This window comes from Aythya ferina (assembly GCF_964211825.1).
Source record: "Aythya ferina genome assembly, chromosome: 3".
Lineage (NCBI taxonomy): Eukaryota > Metazoa > Chordata > Aves > Anseriformes > Anatidae > Aythya > Aythya ferina.
This window is the reverse complement of record NC_140298.1, coordinates 57,626,762-57,651,929: the sequence shown is the minus strand read 5'-3', so window position 1 is coordinate 57,651,929 and position 25,168 is coordinate 57,626,762. Positions and strand designations below refer to the sequence as shown.

The 25,168-nt window shown below is 35.1% G+C and overlaps 1 long non-coding RNA gene across 1 annotated transcript in view; it reads left to right on the top strand.

Moving 5' to 3' along the window:
• Positions 1 to 25,168, top strand: part of LOC311435175 — a 190,140-nt gene that overhangs the window by 14,522 nt on the left and 150,450 nt on the right. The window contains exon 2 of the long non-coding RNA XR_014691975.1: positions 19,668 to 19,850. This is a non-coding gene — a long non-coding RNA (uncharacterized lncRNA). The remainder of the gene's footprint in view (positions 1 to 19,667; positions 19,851 to 25,168) is intronic.

The window sequence follows — 25,168 nt, the reverse complement described above, 5'->3', positions numbered from 1 at the left end:
AGTACTTCGTGAAACATACATGTAGATTTGCGGGTTAACAAATCTGTTTCATGCAGCTTGTTATTAGCAGTTGGAGAAGCTCAGTTACATTTCCTCCATTAAAAATGTGGACACCTTTGGACAAATTGGAGATTTGGGGCTTCCTGAGGAACTAACATTGGAAAAAGAAGTTGATACCCTGGTCTCATGGAAAGCTAGATGGAGTTACATATCTATGGTAGACAACTTAAAGTAAAATTTACCCAAAGTAAACTAGGAATCAGAAGCAATTCATCTGTCAGTGAGAACTGGCAGGATAACAAATCAAATAATGGAGTTTTCTTTGAAGAGAGTGAGAAGCTTTTCTTATTATTTTATACCTTTTTACACTAGCATTACACTATTTCCCCACTTGCATGCAGCCTTTCAAAATAAAGAGGAGAGTGATATATTTTTAATACTCTTTAATATAACAAATCTTTTGCACAAAAGATGTTTATTTAATGATCATATATTAAAGATAAGTATATTCTTTTCTTTTCTTCACAAATAAAATTCTCCCAAACTAAAAAGAACTGTAGGTAGTTATAATGCAAACCATGCCTAGAAATAAACTCCTTCTGTACTATCTAAACCCCTTTGAGATTTAATAAACTTATATTCCTTGATGAAATGCGCAAAGAGTCTAGCACAAGCAAGGTCTTCAATTTGTAACTGAAAGAGGAAGCTTTGTTCAGTAGAAGTTTATAATGGAAATGTAGGTAATTATAAACACTGAAATTTAAAGCTAAAATCTAATCTAATTTAATTTAAATTTAAATCAGTCCAGTGAATGCAATCGTCCATGTAGAACATCTGAGATTTAGAATTCTGTGGTCATTTTTTGGCCCAGCATCTGTGGTGGTAGCTGGATTCCTCTGGGGGAGCACTTAGATTTACTGCATTACTGAGTATTTTTCTCAATCACCAAGTGATAAGACAAGGGGAAATGGCCTCGAGTTGAGCTAGGGAAGAAATGGAATGGATATTAGGAGAAATTTCTTTACTGAAACAGTTGTGCAGTGTTGGAATATGTTGCCAAGGGGAGTGGATGAGTCACCATCCATGGAAGTCTTCAAGAAATGTGTAGTTTTAAAATTTAGTAAATGATGGGATTGAGTGCACCCTCAGCAAGATTATAGACAACACCAAGCCGAGTAGTGCAGTTAATACCAAAGAAGGAAGAAATAACATTCTAAGGGACCTAGACAGGCTGGAGAAGTGTGACCATGTCAACCTCATGAGGATCAGCAAGTCCAAGTGCAAGGTGCTGCACCTGGGTCAGGACAACCTCAGACAGGAGTATAGTCTGGGAGAAGAACTCATTGAGAGCAGCCCTGCAGATAGACTTGGGGGTTCTGATAGACAAAAGGCTCAACATGAGGCAGCAGTGTGTGCTTGCAGCCCAGAAGGCCAACTGCATCCTGAGTTGCACTAAAAGAAGAATGACCAACATGTTGAGAGAGGTGATTGCCCCTCTCTACTCTGCCCTCATGAAGCACCACCTGGAGTACTGTGTCCAAGTTTGGGGCCCCCAGCACAATAAGTCTATGGACCTGTTAGAGAGAGTCCAGAGGAGGGCTGCAAAGATGATCAGAGGGCTGGAGCACCTCTCCTATGAAGAAAGGCTGAGAGAGCTGGGGATGTTCAGTCTGAAGAAGAGAAGGCTCTAGGGAGACCTCACTGTAGCCTTTCAGTACTTAAAGGGATCTTATAAAAAAGATGGAGAAGGACTCTTTAGATTAAGTTTAGATTAAACATTAGGAGGAATTTCTTCACTATAGAAGGGTAGTGAATCACTGGAGCAGGTTTCCCAGAGAAATTGTTGTTACCCCATCCCTGGAGGTGTTCAAAGCGAGGCTGGAAGGGGCCTTGGCCAACTTGATCTTCTGGGTGGTATCCATGCCTATGGCAGGGGGGGTGGAACTGGATGACCTCTAAGGTCAACCCAAGCCATTCTATGATTCTGTGATTAGTAGTGTGGTATAGTGGTTGAATTTAGTACTAGGTTAAAGGTTGGACTAGATGATCTTAGAGGTCTTTCCCAACCTGAATTATTCTATGATTCTATGTAGGGTTCCTCTCTTTCTACCACTTCCCATCATGTTTGGTTTGTGTGATACATGATATATTTCACTTCATATAGAACTGCATGTTTTATTGCTGTAGTTCATGAACAGAGTATTGACAGTTCTACGATTGCTTTTCTAGTAATCTGTTAAATGAAGTGGAAAGAGGTTAAGATGAGACTAGTTCAAATGTTGGAGCTGAGGTTGAAGGAATCTGGCTAAATATCACAAGAACAGGAGCTGAATTGCATTTATTTATGAGTTCTTCCACACTTGTTCCCCACCTTTTTGTGTTCAACTTTGTTTGTTAGGGAAACTTTTCTCAGTATATTTTATGGGCTCAGATGACAGATTGGAGGGAAACATTCAGTGTTTCCAGAGGTTAAAGAGCTTAACAAACCTACTAATTAACTTCAAGCTGTCATTTTGTCTTAGAAATGGACAGCTTAAGGACTCAGAAGTCACTGAGGTAATCTCATGGTCTTTTTTGATTTAAATAAGCTAGTAGGGAAAAATGACATAAAGAGTGATAGTGTTACAGAACTCCAGGGATGGATATTTTATATGTTGAAACTATGTCTGTACTAATTTGAATAAAGGCAATGGTATTCATATCTGGCTAATAATTAATCTATACTCTACTGGGATGGGACATGTATTGAAAGACTGCTAGGGGCAAAGATCTCAAGTTTGCTTTTTTTGTAGAGATCATATCTAACTCTTCTGAAATAACTGACAATACAGTTTTCTTAAATCTTTAAAGACTCTAGGTTTACGACAAAGAATGTGAAACTGTTTTAAATAGATTTCAAAGGAGAATGTATTGATGTATTCACCACAGACTAAATGTGAAGATGTTATGTAAAAACCTCACATGGAAATGTATACATAACAATGTGAAAGCTGAGGAAGACTCACCAGTATATTTAGTATTTAATATTCTTGTTCAAGCTCTCTGTCAATATTCTAAGCATTATTTAGAATATTTTCATGACTTTATTTTTTATAAAGAAATTGCACTTTGGAGTGTGAAATGTAGTTAGTATATGATTTCAGGGTTTCACTTGCTGTACAAAGCTTAATTATGCTCAATGATTCAGAAAAGACAAGCATGATCTCTGCTCCAGCAAAGAGTTAAACTGAGTTTCAAGAAGGGAGTTTAATAGAGCTATACAAAATATTACCTCAGTATTCCTTCCCACCTAGTTATTTGTGCAGTTGTGAATTAATGGACTGTTATAAATTTAGTGTGATTTCTGCCTTTTCAGTTAAGGAGTGATGATGGCTAAGATTTTTTTTTTAGTGCACTACCATTAAGTAATACTAGTGCACTAACAGAAGATCTCTGTATATCTTTTAAGAACAAACTTTAAAAAAAAATGTTAGGAAAGGTGTAACTTTATTCCCTTTGAGAAGCAGAGGTATGCTTGGTCTTCCTCAGACATTAACTGAATCTGTTAGAACTGCTTATATCAGAAAGACCAATGTCTGGAAATGTTGGAAAAGCTGAGGGAGCTGGGATTGTTCAGCCAGGAGAAGAGAAGGCTCAGGGGTGACCTTATCACACTCTACAGGTACCTAAAAGAAGGCTGTAGCAAGGTAGGGTTGATCTATTCTCCCATGTTCCTGGTGACAGGATAAGAGGGAATGGGCTAAAGTTGTGCCAGGGGAGATTTAGGTTGGATATTAGAAGGAACTTTACCAAAAGAATTGTTAGGCATTGGAATAGGCTGCCCAAGGAAGTGGTTCAGGCACCATCCTTGGAGGTCTTTAAAAGACGTTTAGATGTAGAGCTTAGGGATATGGCTTAGTGGAGGACTGGTTAGTGTTAGGTCAGAGGTTGGACTCGGTGATCTTGGAGGTCTCTTCCAACCTAGATAATACTGTGATTCTGTGATACTAAAAGTGATACCATACATGGTTAAGAAAATCTAATTGTATGCTTATAAACATTTGCTAATGCATACTGATGTAATTGAAATTATATCTATATATTTTTTGCAGAAGGAAAGTTTGCTGACTACCCCTAGTGATCTGTTTTCTTTCTATGACAAGATTCTGGGGGTTGGTCTAAGTCTCACTGGTGTCATGAGGCCATGAATCTTTCTTCCTGTACATTTGGGCATTTAATTTGTATTTCTATTTAAAAAAAAATATCTGGATAGATGTCTAATGACTGACCTGCCTTTCATAATAAATAAATAAATAATATATTCTGTTTGTTATACTAAAAAATGGTCATTCCAGTATAGAAATCTTTTCTTCCTTGAATTAAATAACACAGACCTGCAGATTCTTGAGCTCAGCTTAAAAGATTGCTATGATCAGAGCACAGCTGTGGGAGTTAGGGCTCCCAAATTCTAAGTCAAACATTCTTTGAGGTAAAGAATTTGTGATGCTCTCCTCACTCCCCAAACGTTCTTATGTCTTTAAAATATAGTCTGTAGTTTAAATAGGAGACATATAAACTTATATGATTCCCTGTACAGGTTTAGATATCATTCAGTGTTGTTATAGCTTTGTGCTTGTTGATGTTTTAAACTCTAAAGCATTATGTAAGATCTAAATCTTCTTTTCATAGCTTAAGTCGTTCTAGTAAAATAGCATAGATTTTCTCTTATCACTTTAATTACAAAGAGCAATTGATAATCTCTCCATCCTTTGGGTAGTGAGTGTTTTTGATTTACATTTCTATATATACCATTGTTTTCCTGAAAGCTGATATAAAGTATAGAAATTGAAAAATCTTTGCTTCATAGAAATAGAATACAAGTAGGGACACACAAACTCTAGCATCATAATGACTGTTGTTGATCTTTTTGGAAAGCTTACTTTGCAAAAGTAAGGACTTCATTTCTCTAAAGTCCTTAAGAATTGAATGAAACTGATGTAGTCTTTGTTGAACTGGTATGGCATCATTCCATTACACCTTTGCCCTTTGATTCTATTAGGTAAAGCTCCTATATAAGTACACTTTTTTTCTGTAGTTTGTGATCTCAACTGCTGCCTCATGATTTTCTGAAGGATGCAAATATATTTAAATTTTCACAGGTTATGTAGACTGTGAAAACAATACTTAACAGCTAGTTATGGACATGCCTTAGAATATCACACTTGTGTTTAGGACTAAGATCATCCCATTCTTATATGTTAGGGTTTTGTTCACAAAATAAAAGATAATAATACTAATAACAATAACAATAATATATATATATTCATAAACAAGACATTGTTCCTTTCTTAATTCAAGAAGTAAGGATTGCCTGTGACATTATCTTTGTTGTTTGATGGCAATAATGTAGAAAGCGCATGAAGGGATGATAAGGACATAGCAGAGAAACTCAGTGAAACTCTTTGTATTGGTATTTAACATTAAGACTCCACACCAGATGCATTTCTGTTGCAAATATGATAGAAGATATAGATCAGTTTGAAGTAAATACATCAAAAGTATTAGACCATCCAGGCAGGTTAGACAGGTCAGCAGGACCAGATAGCATACAATAAAGAGTTCTGAATATGAAACTTCCAAATTTTTGGCTAGGGGGTGTAAAATGACGTTACAAATGATTTAGAGGTCTAGGACAGCTGTTGTAGCTGCAGTCTGCTAGAAGGGCTTGAAGTTGGACTACAGGGGACTACAGACTGGTGAGTAAGACTTTCCTTCCTGGTGTGCTGTTGTATATGTGTATGGGTAAACAGAATGTTTGGAAGAAGTCTATGTGGCTTCTGTAGTTCAGTGGTGTTGTCAGTAATAATATGGACAAATGGGATCAAATACATATAGCACACTTGGCTTTTTAAAATGTCTTGGATCAGGTTTCACACCAAAGGTATTTGAAAGAAATTGTTACTTTCAAATTATTAATTGTTATTTTTCAAGAAATTGAATAAAACTTTTTAAAGCAGAAGAGTTGATGGATAGGCCATAATAATGGCAACATGTCAGTATGGTGATTCTTACAGGGACCATTTTTAGTTGGCATCTTCATCAGTGGTCTAAAGAGGGCAATGAACAATGAACACAAGAACAAGTTTGTAGATAACAGCAAGCTCTCTGTTCACTATCAATGCTATTTTGTTCAACGGCAAGGACCTCAAAAAGCACATCATAAAGCTGAGCAGACCAAAAGTCAGCAGATGAAGTTTGGTGTGAAGCAATGCATCTAGGCAAAAATATTGTAAGCCATGCTGTCATGAGGCAGAATTCATAACTAACACTAACAATTCAGAAAGGGACTTCTGACATTTCTCCAAAGTCAATGTCTTGATTTCAGATGGTAGACAAAAGCCACCAAAATGTTGGACATATTTAGAAAAGTTAGTGGCTGAGATTTTCCTTAGGAACAGAGAGCACCTGATTTGAGAGGACAACAGGGCATCACTCTAATTATCGGTATACCCATATCCTGAGTTTCATGTACAGTTTGGTCTAGACATCTCAGGAAATGTGTAACAGAATTGAAAGAAGTATGAAGAAAAACAAATAAAATATTCAAAATGATGGAGCAGTTGCTTTGTGCAGAGACATTAAAAGGTTGGGAGACATCATTTTGAAGCAGAGTAAGCTATGGGAGAATATGAGTGAGGTTCATGAAAACATGTAATTAGATAAACTGAATACACAGCAGTTATTCACAAAAACCTGCAGTATTAGACCTGTGAGAACTTGAAACCAGATTGGGTTTGGCTTAAAACAAGTGAAAGAAAGTTCTTTACACAGTGAAATTCCGGGACTGTGGGTCATTGGAGAGGGTGGAGGCAGCCAGTATTAGCAGGTTCACAAAGGGGTTAAATACATGGGCAATGCTCACAAATAAGTCCTTTATTTCTTTTAATGCTGGGCATGGATGTATCCATTGACAATCTTAATAAAATAATTCTGTATACTGAGGACGTGTACAAAGGGAACAAACTGCTAAGAGTTGTCAAGCTTGTGTGCTCTCTTTGTGTGTCCACTAATGAAGTCAGAACACTGGGCTGTATGAGCACTTGCTTTCCCCGAAGGACATTTCTTAATTATCCTTGTTTTTATTCATATAGAGGATGTTGCATGTGTTTTCCTTCAGATGTCCAAACTACTCTTTAAATAAGACTGAAATTTTTATGGCATCATGAATGAGGACTGCATATACACCTGCAACACTCATACTACCTCAGCCACTGTGGAAGGATTACAATTAAGGGTTTTGTATTCAGACAACAAATCAGTGTATACGTTCTGCTTAGTCTGGTAAAACAACAAGTAAGTGATATAGTGATATGTCCTGAAAAGTATAGTCAATGCTAAGAATTCAATACATAGAAATGGTGATATCACTGATCTCTTGACTGAAAGGTGAAGGAAGTTTCTTTTGCCATTTTGTTTCCCCAGCCAGTGAAATAAGAAACAAATATGGACTAACATCACAGACAGTCATGCATAGCAAATTAAGGGGAAAGCAACATGTTAACAGGCTTCTGAGTGTACAAGAATAACTAATATAGGCCAATAGAATTGGAACAAATGGAGTCCAATATTACATCTCCACCATTTACCTAAACTGGTGAGTTTTGTTTCCACGGGCCTCTGAAGGTAATAGGCACCTGAGTATGTGCTGTGGCACCAGTTTACATATTTAAAAATATAGTGTTTCTTTACAGAGTAAGCAATGCATATATAATTGGAGAACTAACACAGGGGTACAGGAAAGCTTAAACTCCTTTTTTAAAAAGAGATTAAAGGGAAAAACAATAAAGTGATGTCAAACACAAGAGGTATGTTAGGCACTGTAATCGCTCCTTCATTTTGGACAGTTCTGAAGGATAAAGTATCATGTAAATTTCTTACATATCCAGGCATAGGAAACTTGATGTTGTACAGGGAAAATATTTAAATCTGGATGCTACTGTGAGTGGAGAATGAATCTTATCAATTAAGCATTGAAACAGATGATAAATGGAGACTGTCAATTTGTCAATTCAAGAATTACAAACCAATGTATCCAACAGGTCTAGGCTGAAGGAAACTTAGTGAAGGTTTTCCATTGAGACGTGATTTTATAGGCACTTTATATTATTTAGTTGTGGATATGTTATGTCATTGTTTAATTAGGTGGTCGCATAATTCCAGTCATTCCTTTAATATATACCTTTGATAGTGATAACTCCCAAAATACACAGTGGTTATGGTTACGGTCAATTGAGTAACCTGTGAGAGAATTCTACACAAAGATTTAAAAATAATAATAAATTCTGATTTACAGAGCAATTATGTGAAAAAAATAGCTAAATACATTTTTCTCTTTCTTACATGTAAGTAATTTTTATTTGAGAAACTTATGTAACACAATGAATCAATGGAACTTAAAGACAAGAAAGCCCTTTTGTACTGTTTGGAAGAGAAATAAAATTAGGAATGTGTTAAAGTGCTGCCCTGCATTATCCAAAGAATATACTGAAAAATAGTGCTAGAGAATTAATTAATCATTTTATAAAACCTATTATATGTTTATTTAGATTTAATAAAAAAAATAATGTTCACATAAAGTACATGGCAATAATTAGGATTATGGAAAAAACCCACTGTGTTAATATGCAGGTAAATCTACTTTATTATCTCACACTCTTAATCAGTAGATAGTAAAATTTATCTTAAGAATAACTGAAAATATTGCTAAATTTAAATCAGGTAATCAGATTTTTCAAATGATATTATTTATTATTATCTGTTTCTTCATCTGTCTGTAATCAATAAGGCTTGAATACTTACACAGAAAATCTCTGAAGTCATTTTGGACCCAGCATTGTGTGCAGAAAATATTTCATAAATCATTTCAAATAATAAACAAATTAGAGAAAAAATTTCTTTTGGATTAGAGGAGAAAATTGTTGAATAAATTATATTTTCTGAATTATTTCCTCTTTAGAAACAGACAAGATTAAAATGAGAACCCAGTATAAAACAGCCACTGGAATATCTATTATCTCTTCATCCTTTTATCCTCTTGCAGTTCTCTTGGGGAAACACACATGTGTATGCTGCATGAAATGTTATTAACTGATGTTAAGTCTCTCATCCCCTTAGGCCGTGGCTTTTTCCTGATACTTTACTGACCATTAAGCAGCTCTTGTGGATGTGATCTGGAAATTGTTGTATTTATACCTTCCAGAAGACATGTATTAAACTGCTCATTAGGTTCTGATATTACATGACTTCATAAGCCTCATATGAGTTACAGTAGCAATTATGTTTTAGTATAATGACATGAAAAGGACAGAGTATTGGTTCTTTGCTATAACCATGTGCCAAAGTCTTTTAAAATATTATCAGTCATCTCTCATGTGTCTGTTTTTTACTCTTTGTCATGTCATAACTAAGTATGATTAAGGACAAATTAAAACTGCCTGTCCAGAGTGCTGGAGGAAGCAACAGGGATTCTTTTTCCTCTAGCTGGCTTGCATTGGTGGAAGGCAATATTTGGTGGCCTGTGGTTTTGTAGGAAAACTAAGACGACGTTTCATGTCCAGGCATGCTTCTGAAGAATGTTGGCAAGTTGACTATTTTGAGTAAGTACAGCAAAAGGTTTGCTGAAAGATAGCATGAGAGGTAGCAAGGCGAGAAGGAAATTATACATATTGCACAGATATCTCAGCTGCATTCTCCACCAATTATTCTGAAAATATTTTGTCTGTTTCTGCCCTGCTTCTGTATAACAGCACCAGCAGAGCAGCAGCTACAACATATCTCTTGCTTTCCTGTTTGCCTTGAATGTCTTAAGCCAGAAGCTTCCAAGCAGTTTTAATACTAATTTGTATTATATTTAATTTTATTTATTTATTTATTTATTTATTTATTTATTTATTTATTTCTTCCTGAGCTTAAAGGCTCAAAGCTTCTGCTCCCATGGGAAAAGTAAAAGATTGTACAGGACGAGAATCTCATTTTGCTTTGCACCTGTACTGTCTCAATATTTTTATATTTTATGGTCCTGCAGTTCTTTCTACAGTCACACTAACTGCATTAAATTATGTAAAGGCACAGTCTTGTGACATCTCTGAGCCAACCTGCAGGAGAATACAAAAATCTCTCTTTTGCTCTCACCCTGACTCAAAATTAAATTCCAAAAATTACATGCAAATAATATCACCAGTCTGGATTTAATGAATGGAATCAAGGAAAGGCAAGGGCAAAGACATTAGTTTTATTCCCTGGTAGTGCTGAAGAATTAGCACTAGAATTAGTGTGAATTTGCATTACTAAATGGTCTTTGAATGACATGATAACTGGGTGCAATTCAGGTTTGGTAATATTTCTAAACAATAGCAGAAAATGAACTCTTTGCCTAAGGCTTAGGGCTGAAGACTGGAACACTGACTTTCATGTCACAGACTTTCAGGGTGACCTTGACAAGTCCCAGAACATATCTGTACCTCGGTGTGAGATGGTGGATATTAAAACATTTCCTAGCTCACAAAGGTATCGGTAAAGCTCAATTAATCAAAGTCTTTCAAGATCTTCAGACAGAGGAGTCTAGATAGCAAAGTATTATTATTACTCAAGTAGACCTCTCCTGAGCACTTAATTTTTCATTTTATACAAACTTTTTTAGCTTATATACACTGCCAGCATACAGAGTGATAGATCCTTCAGACCTGGTTTGTGTGGAGCTTGTCAAGATACAGCTGTTTTTAGCACTATATCCCTATTAGGATATGACACAATACATCATAACAGCTCCATCAGAGCCATTAGGGTGTAAGCTGTCAATGCATAATAAGATGCATTACATCTGTTGGTGCTCTGATAATACTGAAGTAGGAACACTATGGTAGGGTCTAGGAAGCCTCTGAATTTTGGTATTGCAAGAACTTTCTAATTGACGTAACATTATTATTTTGAAGCAGAAGCTGAATACTTTCTCTAGTGTATGCAGTGTAATGTATCCATATATATATATAGTAGTGTAATGTATCCATATATATATATTTGCTAATAAATAACCATATCTTTTTGTTGTTTCAGAAAATCTATATATCTGCAAATATTTCCATTTGCAAATGAAGTTGTTTTTGTTTGAAGGAAAGGCAAAATCTATCAACCTCTTTATAAATAATAGCCAAATTGATTCAAAGTCAGATAACTAGCCTTGTGTGCCATGGACTGCAGAAAGCTTGCATTCAGAATGGCTACAGAAAAAGTAAAAAAAAAAAAAAAAGGTAAAAAAAAAGTACAGAAAAGGTGACAACCTACAATATACTTTTTGTCTTTTTAAAAGGTTCTATTTTCTGAATAAAAAATAAAAATTATTTTGTGTTACGCATAATACTAGTAAGAGTATAAATGAGCCAGGAGAAAGGAAACATTGAAATAATTTTAAGCGGGTGTCTAAAAATTTTTTTCAGTTGTCTAACTCCGATCTAGAAAAGATGTTATCTAGGAAAATAATCAGCAGAATTTTCTATTTCAGAGAAAGACTCTGTGATCCTGGGTATGAGTTTCCCTGTTTATATAACACGTTGATATAACCCATCCTTCTTATATCTTTGCAAAGGACCTCTTCTGTGGGAGAAAAGAAATGCTGTCTTGTCAAGGGTCACAATAAAGCCTGTAGCAGAACATAGATATAAAATGAGTTTTGTTGATATTTTAATATAATCACTAGTAATCTGTAATTCTATGTATGAATCTCTTGCTCACAGTAATGTTTTATTCCTGAAATAATGCACTCCAAATGAGCAAGGTGATAAAACTGTAGTAACCTGTAGATGTACAGTATGCCTGTGGATTTTGCATGAGTTCTTGCATATGCATGTGTCTGTATGGGAGGAGTTTGTGGTAGGCTTTTTATAAATGGAGAGGTGAAGAGAAAGTTTGAACTCCAAGTGCTTATAATGTTTTCAAGCTTTCTCAGAGAAGACTGAGCTGAGTGGCTTCAAAGGAACTTTAACATATCATTTAGACAGTAAGAGCATTAACGCATCTTCAGTAGGTCTAAAGTCTCCTAAAAGTGGAAGTTATAGCCTCTCCCAATCAGATATTTAGTGACTGTGTGAGATGTATGATTTTCTGTCTCTGTAGTAGGGGCAACAGGCAGGTTGCCTGATTGATCATCAGGCAGATGATCAGAAAAGCCTGGCAAATATTCTAGGAATATATATTCTGAAAGACTGAGTAATGAGAGAAAGCAGTACAGCCATTTTTTCATAATGATAAACAGTCTTGTTCAAAGACTTTCTCATTAAAAATTAAATACCTTTTGGAGCAGCAATGGAAGGTAAATAGGACATGCAGTCAGGCACCTGACACTTATGCAGACGAACAACCAAAAAAACATGCTGTGGTCCTTGAAGAAGACATAGAGCACAACAAAACAAGGAAAAATAGAGAAAAAAAAAAAAAAAGAAACAAGCAAAATGAGGAGGAATGTCAATGATATGACAGGTAGCACAAATACAAGCTTTTTTTGTTATTACAGAAAACAGCAAGAAGTAATAAATTCAAATGCTTTATAAATACAGGGTGACATGGGAAAACAATGGAGTGAAGGGAAGACTTGTTCATCTATAGGACTGGATAACAAAATTATGTGGAAATAACCTTCAATATTTTTGTTTCTAAAAATAGGAGCTTCCACTAGAATTAAGAGACATATAAAAATCTGGGAATGATCTAGAATGAGTAGTGAAGAGTGAAAGCTCTGAGAACAAACTTATTTCAGGCACAAACATGTTGTTTATTTCATGTGATATTTTTAAAAACATGTCATGGAATTTAGGAAGAGATCCCCAGTTCTTCATGGCAAAATGTTTAAAACCCCAAAGTCTTGTGGAAGTGATGTTAAAGGGAGCTGTTCTTATGTGCAGATTTGCAATGTCAAGGACAAAATAATTGTGGAAGAAAAGAAAAAAAAAAAAAGTATTCAAAGCCCCTCCCAAACTGAGCAAGAACACTGAAGAGCATATGTCTTCAAAAGAAACATTTGCTGAGACAGCAGGAATCAAATTCTTCCAGAAAAGAAATGCTTCTTTGCCTCCACTACTTTTTTTTCCCCCCTTGGAAGGCTGTTTTTGAATGACGGTCCACAGATGGTTAGAAAACTTCTTCCAATTTCCAGCCTAAACTTATTCATGATCAGTTTTTATCAATTTGTCCTTGTGCCAGCACCATCCTTTTGTTTCAGTGGAACATCTATATTGTGTAGCTATTTGTAGATTAAATTATTTAGTATTACAAAAGATAATATCATTATTTTTAAAAGAAATCACTAACTGAGATTCTAAAGATAAAATTCATTGTTGCAGCAGCTGTTTGATTATAAAGTTATTGCCTAAAAAGTTTATAAATACAATAGGATGTGTTTTAACATCACTTTAGGGGAAAATAGCATGTTGTATCTTTTTATTATTTCTTTTTATGATATTCAGTAATGAACTACAGTTAAAATAAATTTCAGTAAAACAGATCTTCGTTTAAGAATAAAACAGACTAGATGGATTCATTGTTCATTCATTAAAGGCAGAAGCCTATTCTTCATTGTTCATTCATTAAAGGCAGAAGCCTATTCTTCAACCTTGGTTCTAGAGACATGATAAGGTCCTCTTATGGACCTGACTAATTGCTTGGTTACAGTTGGTAGCAATATGACAATTGATTGACAACAGCATAACAACAAATTATTTCAGAAACAGACTTGGAAAAATGGATGTTTAAGGGAGGGAAATTGAAAGTGTCAGGCTGAGAGAATGAAGAGTGTCCAGGTCTATGAAAACATGCTCTCAAGATTATATTGCTAGGTTGTAAGCTCTTCTGAGTAATGATAGTCCCTTTCCAGGTGAGTATTAACAATCCTTGATGCATTAATACATTAAAAAACAACATTAATAACGGTTCCTAGGTTTTCTCCGTTTCCTCTGCAAAACAAGAAAGCGGAGTAAATCGCAGTCTGTCAGAGCCTCTAGGAAATATTACAGGGCCCTGCAGTGCTTTCCTTCTGTGCACAGACTGAAGATGTGCAAAGCAGAAATCACGTTTTTTTGGCTGATTGAAACTTTCTATTTACCTCCCTATTCCCATTATTAATTACCTGCAGCCCCTCCAGCAACATCTTCTATGCCACAACTGGAACACTTTGTTTTTTACCCTCTATCTGCCGAAGTGTTGGTACTCTGTCAATGCTGAGCTGGTGTCTCCTTTCTCTCTATCCTTCTGTTTTTCCTCTTGTATATTCTGGCAGCACAGTACTCTTCTTTATTAACCTTTTCCACCTGAATAAGCCAGAACAACTCATGTCTCCTGACCTGAAGCAATGCAGGCAAGTAAGCAGGCTGGCTTTCTATTTGAACTGCCTTTCTACATGAGGTCTCTTCGTTTCTTCAGCAGATACAAGATACCAGAGATGTATCAAAGATACGGATAATTTGTGCCTGCTTGCTCACCCTATAGCTTTGGGAGACAAACAGGGTGAATATGAGTGTGTAGTGGCTTGCTTCCAAAACAATAAGCCTCCCATAAATACTATGAGAGGTAATACTGTGGTGGTTGCTGCTGTTGGTATTTTAGCTGATCATAAATGTAAACAGGATATAGTAGCCCTAAGGATAAGTTGAAACTGAAGCTACTCTATAAGCTGTTGTAGCTACTCTGAAGCTTGTACTATTAAAAAAAAAAAAAAAAAAAAAAAAAAAAAAGAAAAGTCAGAATCAAGCCATTCATTGAAGTCCTGGTTTCTATGCACTTGTTTTCAGCATTGTTCTTTTAATCTCCTGATCCCATTTTGTTTTTCTGTACTGTTTGTCTTCTCTGGAAATGTTTAACTTTCTAGGTTGAAATTAGTCTTGTGTTATGGAGATACTGTGCTAGGCTACTGGGATTTTTCCCTCTACAGCTAACCTGATCTTTATCGGTGATTGCTCAACATCTGCATACCTCAGTGTCTCTTCTACATCTAAACAACCACACTTGGTAGCTTGCCAGTTGATGGTGGCCACAGGAGTCTCAAACAAATGTGAGAAAAGTTTACACCCCACTCAATGCACTTTATCCATGGCATTTTTTTTCAGGTACACAAAGCCTTTCGGGCTTAATCCTGAAAATGCCTTTCAAAAGGCCCAACTGCTGAGGAGCTGTCTCTTCAAAGCATTCTCTCCTTCATGCCTGCAAGCCTCCAGTGCATTCCACAGAGAGGCTGTTGACATTCATTTTCTTCCATTACTGCCACGTAACCTGTTGATTTAAAAAAAATAAGAATAACACTTTTCTGCATATTAACTCTGTAACAATCTACCCTTCATTCACCATCTCCACCTGTGCCAGTATCTTCCCTATTGTCCTGAAGTCTGGACTAGCCACAGAAGGGTGTTGGAGTAATTCCAGATTTAAATTAAATAAGCTCTACATGCTCCACATGGTACTCTGAAGATGTTTTCTCCCTGAAACTGACAAATAACAAATAGGTTTAATCCAATGACAAATTATGTATTAAAAATTTACATATTTATTCTGTGAAAACATACTCTGAGAAATTTGTGATGGTGTCTTATTTACACAGCAATTAAGCATGATATTTCATATCTTCACTAGCCCATGGGAAAAAGCTGCTTGTAAAGTGATCCCAGGTCTTATGTCAAAATTAACTAACCCTAGAAATATCTTTGTAAATTGGCCATTCATATCTATTTGCACTCCTCTAACATTAATACTAAAATTTTTATTTAATAATAAAATTAAAAGATGCTTATTTAGAGGTAAATCTACTAATAATAAGCAATCTGATTATTTTTTTATATATAGCTATTGAACTTTAGTAAGAATTAGGAATATAAAATTTCAAATGCTAAGCCTTCTAAAAAGAAAAACAATTTTAAAGAAAAGGTCATACTCATATAGATCAAGTTGTCTGCATGTATTAAATTATTGGAACTTTTTTGATTCTATAATTTCTCCGTATAGTGGATCTTGAATATGAGTTTAATTTAATTGATTTCTGGATAATGAAAGAATAGTGTAAATATAGTGTAAATACACATAAATTTACTTAACACAAACAGCAGATTATCCTGATTTTTTCTGGACTTGTCTATATTATTTACGAAAAATTGTCATGATACACAGACTATGTGAAATGAAATTAACATGTGTGTTATGTATTTTTCTCCTTCTATAGCACAGACATTATTTTGCAGATTTACAGAGTCTTTAAAAATAGCTTAGAAAAACTAACTGATGCTTGAAACATTACATATTTTTTTTTTAGGCATACAATACCACAGTCTATTCTGAATTTATATGTCAATCTTCCTAGAAAACATTCAAATGGATTAAAAGTGTACATTCCTACTCATGAAGCAGCAAGAGCAGATTCTGTTCTTATTTTCCATATTCTTTTTTGTTACAAGCATTTCTTATTCCTGCCACTATTTTGGTCTGATTTGCCAATCTCCTTCTCTTGGATTAAATGATTAATCAAACAAGAGATGCCACCAGAGCCAGTGGCTATGCTGGAATGAAATGTGTTTTGTCAAGTACATATTCACAGGGCTGGCTCCAGAATGTTCAATAGCAAGGCAAAAATGTTAAATGCAATTGGGATAGTGAAGATATTCAAGTGCCCACATGACCTTCATTTGGAGGTGTACAATTTCAGAAAGCAACTTTGAGTGTCTAGAGATCTTAATGACAAGACATCATTCTTTGCCTCAACTAGTATCTTGGAGACCCACTTAGGCAGATCGGTCCCTGGAAACTTACATGTTTCATTTCAGTGGTTGTCTAGACTTCCTCCTAGGTTCACTCACCAGTGCCAGCAGTACATAAACACTATTAAAAGGAGTACAACTAGATGGGAAATATTTAAATACTGGCAGATACGAGGCTACTTAATTATTTTCAGGTGCTGAACACAGGAATGTAAACCTGCAATGTAGATGCTATGTAGAGCACTAAGGTGATGCAGAAAGGGCCTATCTATCCAACCCTGGATAACAAGGCTACTCCCACCCCTGAATTCCTACTTTTAAAGCAAACAAGTAAATTTTTTTTTTTTTTTTTTTTTGTATATTGAAAAATTACTGATTTAAGTTTTATGAGAGACTACAGTCAGGAGAGACTTAAGTAAATCATGAAAGCTGATGGGAAAGCATTCAGCACACAGTTGTCTAATTCTCCTTAATGATGTCTCCAGGCCATGATTAGAAAAGGGTGCTCAGAAAAGAGTGATTCTTTTCCATTTTTCCTTGAAAACAAGCTCATCATTATAGCAACATACCTAATCTCACCATCCAAAGTAGAAAAAATCCCAACATCACCAGATTTTCCCATGGGATTTTGGTACTATGTAGGTTGAACTACATTGAAATTTAATCTTGATTTACTAGTGTTTTTATTTATTTATTTATTTATTTATTTATTATGTATGACCAGGATCTATAGTTTGGCAGGAAGTCAATTATATTACCTAGCAGCAATGACCATTAGAAATTAAAACCTACCTCTTAAGAAAACATGAGGAATATAAGGGTCTGAAGCTTAGAGCAATAAGCTCTAATAAAGTATCTATTTAGATACTAATATAGTATCTAAATTTAGATACTAATATAGTATCTAAATAAAGTATCTGATGTTATATTTCATGGAGATACAGTAGATCTTCTTTGGTGAAAATATTTGCAAAATCTTTCAAGTTTATGTCAATTTCAAGAGTTTTTTGCCAATGATGATGATGATGATGATGATGATGATGATGATAATAATAATAATAATAATAATAATAGTAATAAAGCCTGTTGAGTTTGTTGGCAGACTGTTTTTCAAGTGAGGGTTAGGGATTGAGGAGGTGACTATCTTTAACACATCATTCTTAATCTGTCTCATAAGGACTTATCTAAGCTTGATAAATATGTTTTTTTGTAATAAGAACATTAAACTTCAGCATAAGAAATTTAAATGTCCTCTTTTTGTACTATTTGACCATAAACTGTGGGGAAACTACAATCTGCAGAGATTTTTGAGGAGTGATTACTTTTCTTATGTTTGGTTAGTTCCCTGTTGTAGCAACTATGGTTTTCCAAAGTTTACATGTTCAAAAGCACAAATATATTTTATTTACATTAGACTATAAATTGGATTAAAAATGAAACCACTTTGTAAAAGCACTATATGAGAGTATTCTTATAAACAGAAATGAAGAAGATTGCAATTGACTTTGGGATTCCATTGAATGTGTCCTCTTGAGACACATTGTCATTGAAACGATGTTGACAGTAAGAGAGTAATTTAGCTTGTCCTCTTGAGTCAAAATCCATACAGAAAGTTTAAGCACCACCTATCTTTTATGAGTATCATTCTAAACTAAAGTTATGAAAAGATCCAAGTTAAATAAATATATTAAGTAAACTTCTTCCATCTAAACCATTTTGCAGAAGTAAACATAAATAAGAATATTATTTATTTTTATTTTATCTTTATTTTAAATACAGAAAAGTATTTTAGAGATTTTTAAACATTATTTTATGTTGAAGGGAACTTTAATATTAAAGTACTAGGTACATAATTCTATAAAAAATGAACTTAAAAAAATAAAGCTAACAAGAAAACGAAATTTAAATCTGGTACTGTTATGCAGGCTGAATAGTATATAAGATGTAAGTGCTATTAAAAGCTGATCATCAAAAGATACTTTAACATTGCTGAGGAAACAATTTAGTTACTATATATTTTGGATTACTTATTACACAATACTGACCTCTATCTTATTTCCCAGTGGCTTAACATCAAAATATACTGCCATAATATATGCAAAACTTGTATATTAAAATTCTCTTATGTTTTCAGAGCTTCTATAAACTTCTTGGAGTGAAGAGGGTCTTTGCACAGACATTTATAGAGGAGAATGCTCTTTCTGCCATGACTTAGGTGCAATGAAATAGCGCAGAAGATAAGCCCACTGACGTGTTAAAAGAAACAAAGATCTGATTTCTGATTCTGATAGGTTTCTTGTTTGAAATCACAGGCAGTACAAACCTCTCCACCCAAAAGGAATTATGTATTAACTTAATGAAACTATCCAAATAAGAAATTAAAACAAAATTAGTAGTACTATAAAAACTAGATGGACATTTAGTGTATTCCTGCTCCTACAGTGCAGTTGGTACTGTAGAGTTCTAGTGGACTGTTGTCATAGAGCACACGGCAGTGACAATACCGGACTTTTATCAAAATATTTATCCCGAAGATTTTTTTTTTTTTTTTTTAGTATATGTAATTAATGACACATAAAAAACTTGTTAATAAAAGATTAACATTTTGTGCTGAAGCATTTTAGGTGCCTTAAACTGCCAAACAAACAGTGAATGGCAACTGCATAGCAACTGTTTAACAAGTTAGTTATTTAATCATTAAGAGCTAGAGAAATACTGTAAAATATCTTTTGTGCAATTTTGATTGAGATTTTTTTTTTTTTTTCCAAATGCTTTCCACTAAGCCTGACAGGCTTCTTTTGCACCATTTTACACAACAGGTGACATTTATTGCTGTATAAAGGAAACACAGAAGCATCAAATCTGAGTGCAACACTGATTCAAAAATATCTTTTTTATTATTAGGGATTTAGTGTAAGCTCTTGAGAGACTGCAGACCCTTCAACTGTATAAACACTACCTGCTGTGGTGAAAGCTTGATGTCTTGAGATATAAAAGCAGAATCAGAGACACATATCACTTCTGGAGATGAGCAACAGCTGCATTCAACATCATCACTGAAAATGGGTGACTTCTCCAGACAAGGAGGTAGCAACACCATCCACAGACCATTAGCAGCGGCTTCACACAATTTTTTTCACTGTTGCAGTGCCTGTGTAAATTAAGAAAATTAACTGTGCAAGAGAATGAAGATGTGCTACGTAACAAAGCACAAGCAATTAAAAGCCATATACTAGACTTTGTGTCCAGCCCTCCCCTCCCCCTTCAAGAACATAGGAATTTTACATGTAAAGACTTTGCAACATAGTAAAAGAAAAAATACATTTAGTTCAATTTTCAGGAAATATATTCCATAATAATCTAATTTTGGTGGCTATGAATCTGTGAAAAGCTATGTGGCTAAAAAATGACAAAACTTAAAGTGTTTTAAAATTCCTTTTTATTTCATTTTATTTTATTATTTTATTTTATTTTGTTTTGTTTTATTTATTTTTATTTTTATTTTTATTTTTATTTTTATTTTTATTTTTATTTTTATTTTTATTTTTATTTTTATTTTTATTTTTATTATTTTTATTTTTATTTTTTTTTATTTTTAAATCTACTGCACTGCCCCAAGAGTTTCAAAACCTGTTAGAAACCATGCTCATATATCAGAAAAAAAATGCTCTGAACAGTCAGAACTCTTCCACTTTAATTCATGAACCTCAGAATTCTATTGTGATGGCCAAATCTCTGACAGAAGAAGTTTGCAATTTATCTAAGGGAATAAAGCAAATAAATTCAGGGAAATCTAGATTTACTCTTGCACATTCTACAAGCAGAATAAGCTAGGCTGGATGAATGCATTGCTAATTGTAAATTATTCATCTCACTCTAGCAATCAGTAAAATCCACATTAAACATTAAAGACCTAGATTCACAAGGAGAGTTTAGGCACATAAATACCTCTTCAGGCAACTAAGCCTGACATTCAAATGCTTGTGGTATTCATTCTTCCTCCCCCTCTCCTGCCTTTTCATAGGTGCTTAAAGCTTGAATACATACTCTGGTTTCTGTTGGAAGACATCAGAATGACTACCAAAATTTTAGCAGCAAGGATTTAGTAGATACCTATTTTATTGCTTTTTCATGTCAAAGTTCACATGATAAATGCTCTGTTTTATTACACTTCTGGTATCCAATTTTTCAATTTTTCATCTTACAAGAGATACACTCTTTCACTAAAATATTTTAGCATTAGCTTAAAGCTTGGGGACCAGTTTTCTGTAGTCCTACTTGAGTGCTATTATAAGGTGCAGAGTCACTCTCTTACACCATCAGTGGTCTGATAAATATTTAGATCCTACACAGAAATACACACACAAAAATTGAGCTTCAAGAGGAGAAGTTAGTTATAGTTCAAATATCCTATAACACCAATACCAAAACTATTAATCTTATGAGTTCATGATAGTAAAGCAATTCTGTTTGCTTTTTTTGAGTGTTAATATTGAGCTTATTAACATTGAGTTTGGTACCTCCACTTGGTTTGAAGGGAGTACTGACTGATAGCAAGGATTAGTGATTTGTTATAGATCATTAACATGTGGTTCAAGCTCCCTAAGAAACAGGTCTGGGACCCATGTCTGTCACCCAGGGTGAAGAATGATCCTCTGGCAACTGTGTTTGGGAATAATTTCCCTGGTTATTGCAGAGAAATCCTGGGTTTAGAGAGGCTATGGACAGAGGAGACAGGGCCTTCGCAGTAGATAGGAGTGATCTTTTGCTGCTTAAGCTCACAAATATAAAAATAACTTATTTAGATCAAGTATCATATTGATGCTACTTTTTGATATCCTTTCTCTGAAATACTGTTGTGATAGCTCAATCTCTTCTTGACCCAATCCTCTGCCTCTGTTTTACACTCATTTTTTGTCACTGTGAACAAAAAATAAAAAAATAATATAAAGAAAGGCTTTGGGATGATTAACTGTAACAGATTTTTGGAGGTGTTTTAAGTTGCTGATATTACTTCAGTATTATATAAGAAATATCTGTACATATAAGTATCTACTTTGGTTTACTTTCAAACATGGAGCTCAGAAATGAAGATTATGGACACTGGACTTTCCTGAGAAATTTTCATTCCTCTTTCCTTCTCAATTTATTTATTTCACTTATGGCTAATATTAATTTAACATAGGTCTCTCTCCCCTTGTGTGAGTATGTCTAATAAATGACAATAAAGGAAATGGTGGAAGACAAAAACTCATCAGCTGTTTAAATTTATGTTGCATAATGTACTTCATATTATAGGTATATTATGGTTCCAGTCATAGAAATTTACATGTCTTAAATGATTATGGTCCATACTAAATGTTTGGATTATGATAAGCATCTGATATGAAGCTGACAAAAGACAGAAAATACAAATTAGTCAACACTCCTCATTTAACTTATAATATTGACCAGCAGAGTGAGAAAGCCTAGATATAATAGCAAAAGTATGATGTGACCCAAACTTTTTTTTTTTTTTTTTTCAAATATAAGAAAGGTGTCTACTGAATTCCAATACATAGTCTCTTCAGCAAATATAACTTTAGCAGTGAAATAAACATTGTATCTTACTGGAGCAAACTACAGACTTTCCAGTTTACAGAATAAAGTCTCTTATTTACATATGCATAAGTAGTCATTTTATTGAAGCCAGAGATTAAATGATAGTTCCATTTCGTTAGAAAGTGCAGGATTATTGTGAACAAAATTCTTTCAACAAATTTGTCAAACAAAAAAATTCAACAACAAAAAAAAATCAACAAATTTATGTTTTCTGCAGTATTCAGTATGCTATATGCAGTAACTGACTGCTACATTACATGATCTCTGTCACTGTAGAAATAACTAATAATATCACATGAATTGGACCATATATGAACAAATAAATAGTGTTTGTTTTAACAGAAATGTAATAACAACACAGGCAATATTTGACCTTTTTATTTAATTATTTTTTCTATTTATATAATTAAAATGTCCAAGTGGATATTCCTGTTTAAACAGAAAAACTGGAAAGAGAAAATTGTCCAGCTTACCAATAGCAAAAGAAATCTCAGCAGAAAAAATATTTTGATATTAAATCAATTTTATTCTGGAGTGGAGAATTTAATACATAGATATTCTTGTAGTTTATAGGAAGAACTTATTCTACTGTAGTTGTAATGGGTAATTTCCCTGTGCAGACAAATAATATTTATTTTCACTTATGTTTTAAGCATCTGAAGATACAGAATTATGAAAAGGATGAATGCCTGCATGTTGGGGGGCACTTAACAAATATTAATAGCCTGTCTTTAAAGTATGAGACAGCTGTTTCAGCTGGTTTCCACATGTGATTTCAAATATTGCTGTGGGATGTGATCTCTATATATAGTTCAGAAACAAACATCCAACCTAAAGAATCTCTTCGGAAAAGTCTTCTTCATTTAGGAAGTAAGCTCTTAAGGTGAAGGAGCAGCTTAATTATCTTAGCTTTGAAGGACTAAGAAATATGCTGAAATTTTTGGGTCATCTACCATTTTAAGCTGTGATATTCCACTGATGTCTTAAAAAGGAAAGCATGGATGCTTCACCCAGAATTCCAGCTCTACTTTTTTTTAATGTTTGAGCTCTAATTTTTTTTAATGTTTGAGCAAGAAGCAATGTGGAGAGAAGATAATCAGACTACTTTTTTCACTTTGATCATCCATAAACAGTCCATTTCAGTACAACCCAAATTGCATACACTTGCATGAATGCTGTATGCCTGTCCAGTATAACCAATGAAGCTGTCTTTAAAGGATGAAAATTGCAAACATATGCATGAGGAAACTACTCTGAATCAACGGTGAGACTTTAGAGCATAATACTGGATCCACACTACTTTCCTTTACAACTCCTTTATTCTGCTGAGAAGATTATTTTAATCTATTTGCAAAGTCACCGGTCAGGTGTGTTTATACTGTGTGATAGCTATACTATGTAGTGGCTCATGGAATGCTGGTCCCCTATTACATCAACATCTATACTGGGTTTACATGGCAAGGGTTTGGTAGCAGGTAGTCTGCAGGGGTGGCCACTGTAAGAAGAGCCCAGGAGCTGCCCCATGTCAGAGCCAGCTCCAGCTGGCTCCAAAAGGGACCTGCTGCTGGTCAGAGCTGAGCCAATATGTGACACTGGTTGCACCTCTGTGAGAGCAGATTTAAGAAAGGGAAAAAACAGCTGTGCAACAGCAGCTGAGAGAGAGAGGAATGAGAAACAGTCCTGCAGACACCAAGGTCAATGAAGAAGGAGGTCAGGAGGTGCTCCAGATGGCAGAGTAGAAGTTCCCCTGCAGTATGTGGAGAGGTCCCTGGTGGAGCAAGCAGGCTGTCCCCCTGCAGCCCATGGAGGAGCCCCCCGTGGAGCAGGTGGATGTGGCCCGAAGGAGGCTGCAGCCCATGGAGAGCCCCCACAGGACTGCTCCTGTGGCCAGAGCTGTAGCCTGTGGAGAGGTGCCCACACAGGAGCAGATGATCCCACCTTTTGGGAATCCATGTTGGAGCAGTTTGCTCTTGACGTATCGACTCCATGGTACCGACCCATATCGGAGCAGTTCTTGAAGAGCTACCGTCTGTGGAAAGCCCATGTACGATCAATTTGGGAAGGACAGAATCCTGCAGGAGGGACCCCAACTTGGAGCAAAGAAAGAGAGTGATCATGAAGGAGCAGTGGAGTGTCATGGACTGACCACAGACTCCATTCCCCATTTCTCTGCACCACTCGGGAGAGGACATAGAAGATGGTGGTGATAGTGGGGGGCAGGGGAGGAGGGGAGGGGTGGTGGTGGTTGTTTTTAGTTTGCTTTTAGTTTCTCAGTGCTCTAGCTTGTTAGTAATAGGTAATATATTATTTTAATCTCCCTATGCTGAGTCTGCTTTCAGTGATCTTCCTATCTCAACCTTTGAGTCCTTTTTCTCCTTCTTTTCCATTGAGGAGAAGGAGTGAGAGAGTGGTTGTAATGGAGTTTAGCTGCCTAGTAGGGTAAAACCACCACAACATTGACAAGTTAAAGTTTAACATGGCTTCCTATCTGTTTAGACACAGATCTTTGCATGGAAACCAGGATATGAGATAAAGAAAAAGGATAGAGATGATATTCAACTTTCTTTCACTCACAATAGAGTATTCCCAAACCCCACAGTATAGCTCTGGCCTTCGTATTCAATAAGACCATCTCTATAAAATGAGGGAAAAATTGCTTCAAACAAATATGAAGCCAAATTGTAGAAGCAGCAGTGATGTTTAGCTTGAAATCTGGACAGTCCCCACATTCCCCATTTAGCTTTACGTATCGTCAAAGCTGACTTTCAGTTGTTGTTGACTTGAACCAAAGGATAAAAAAATGA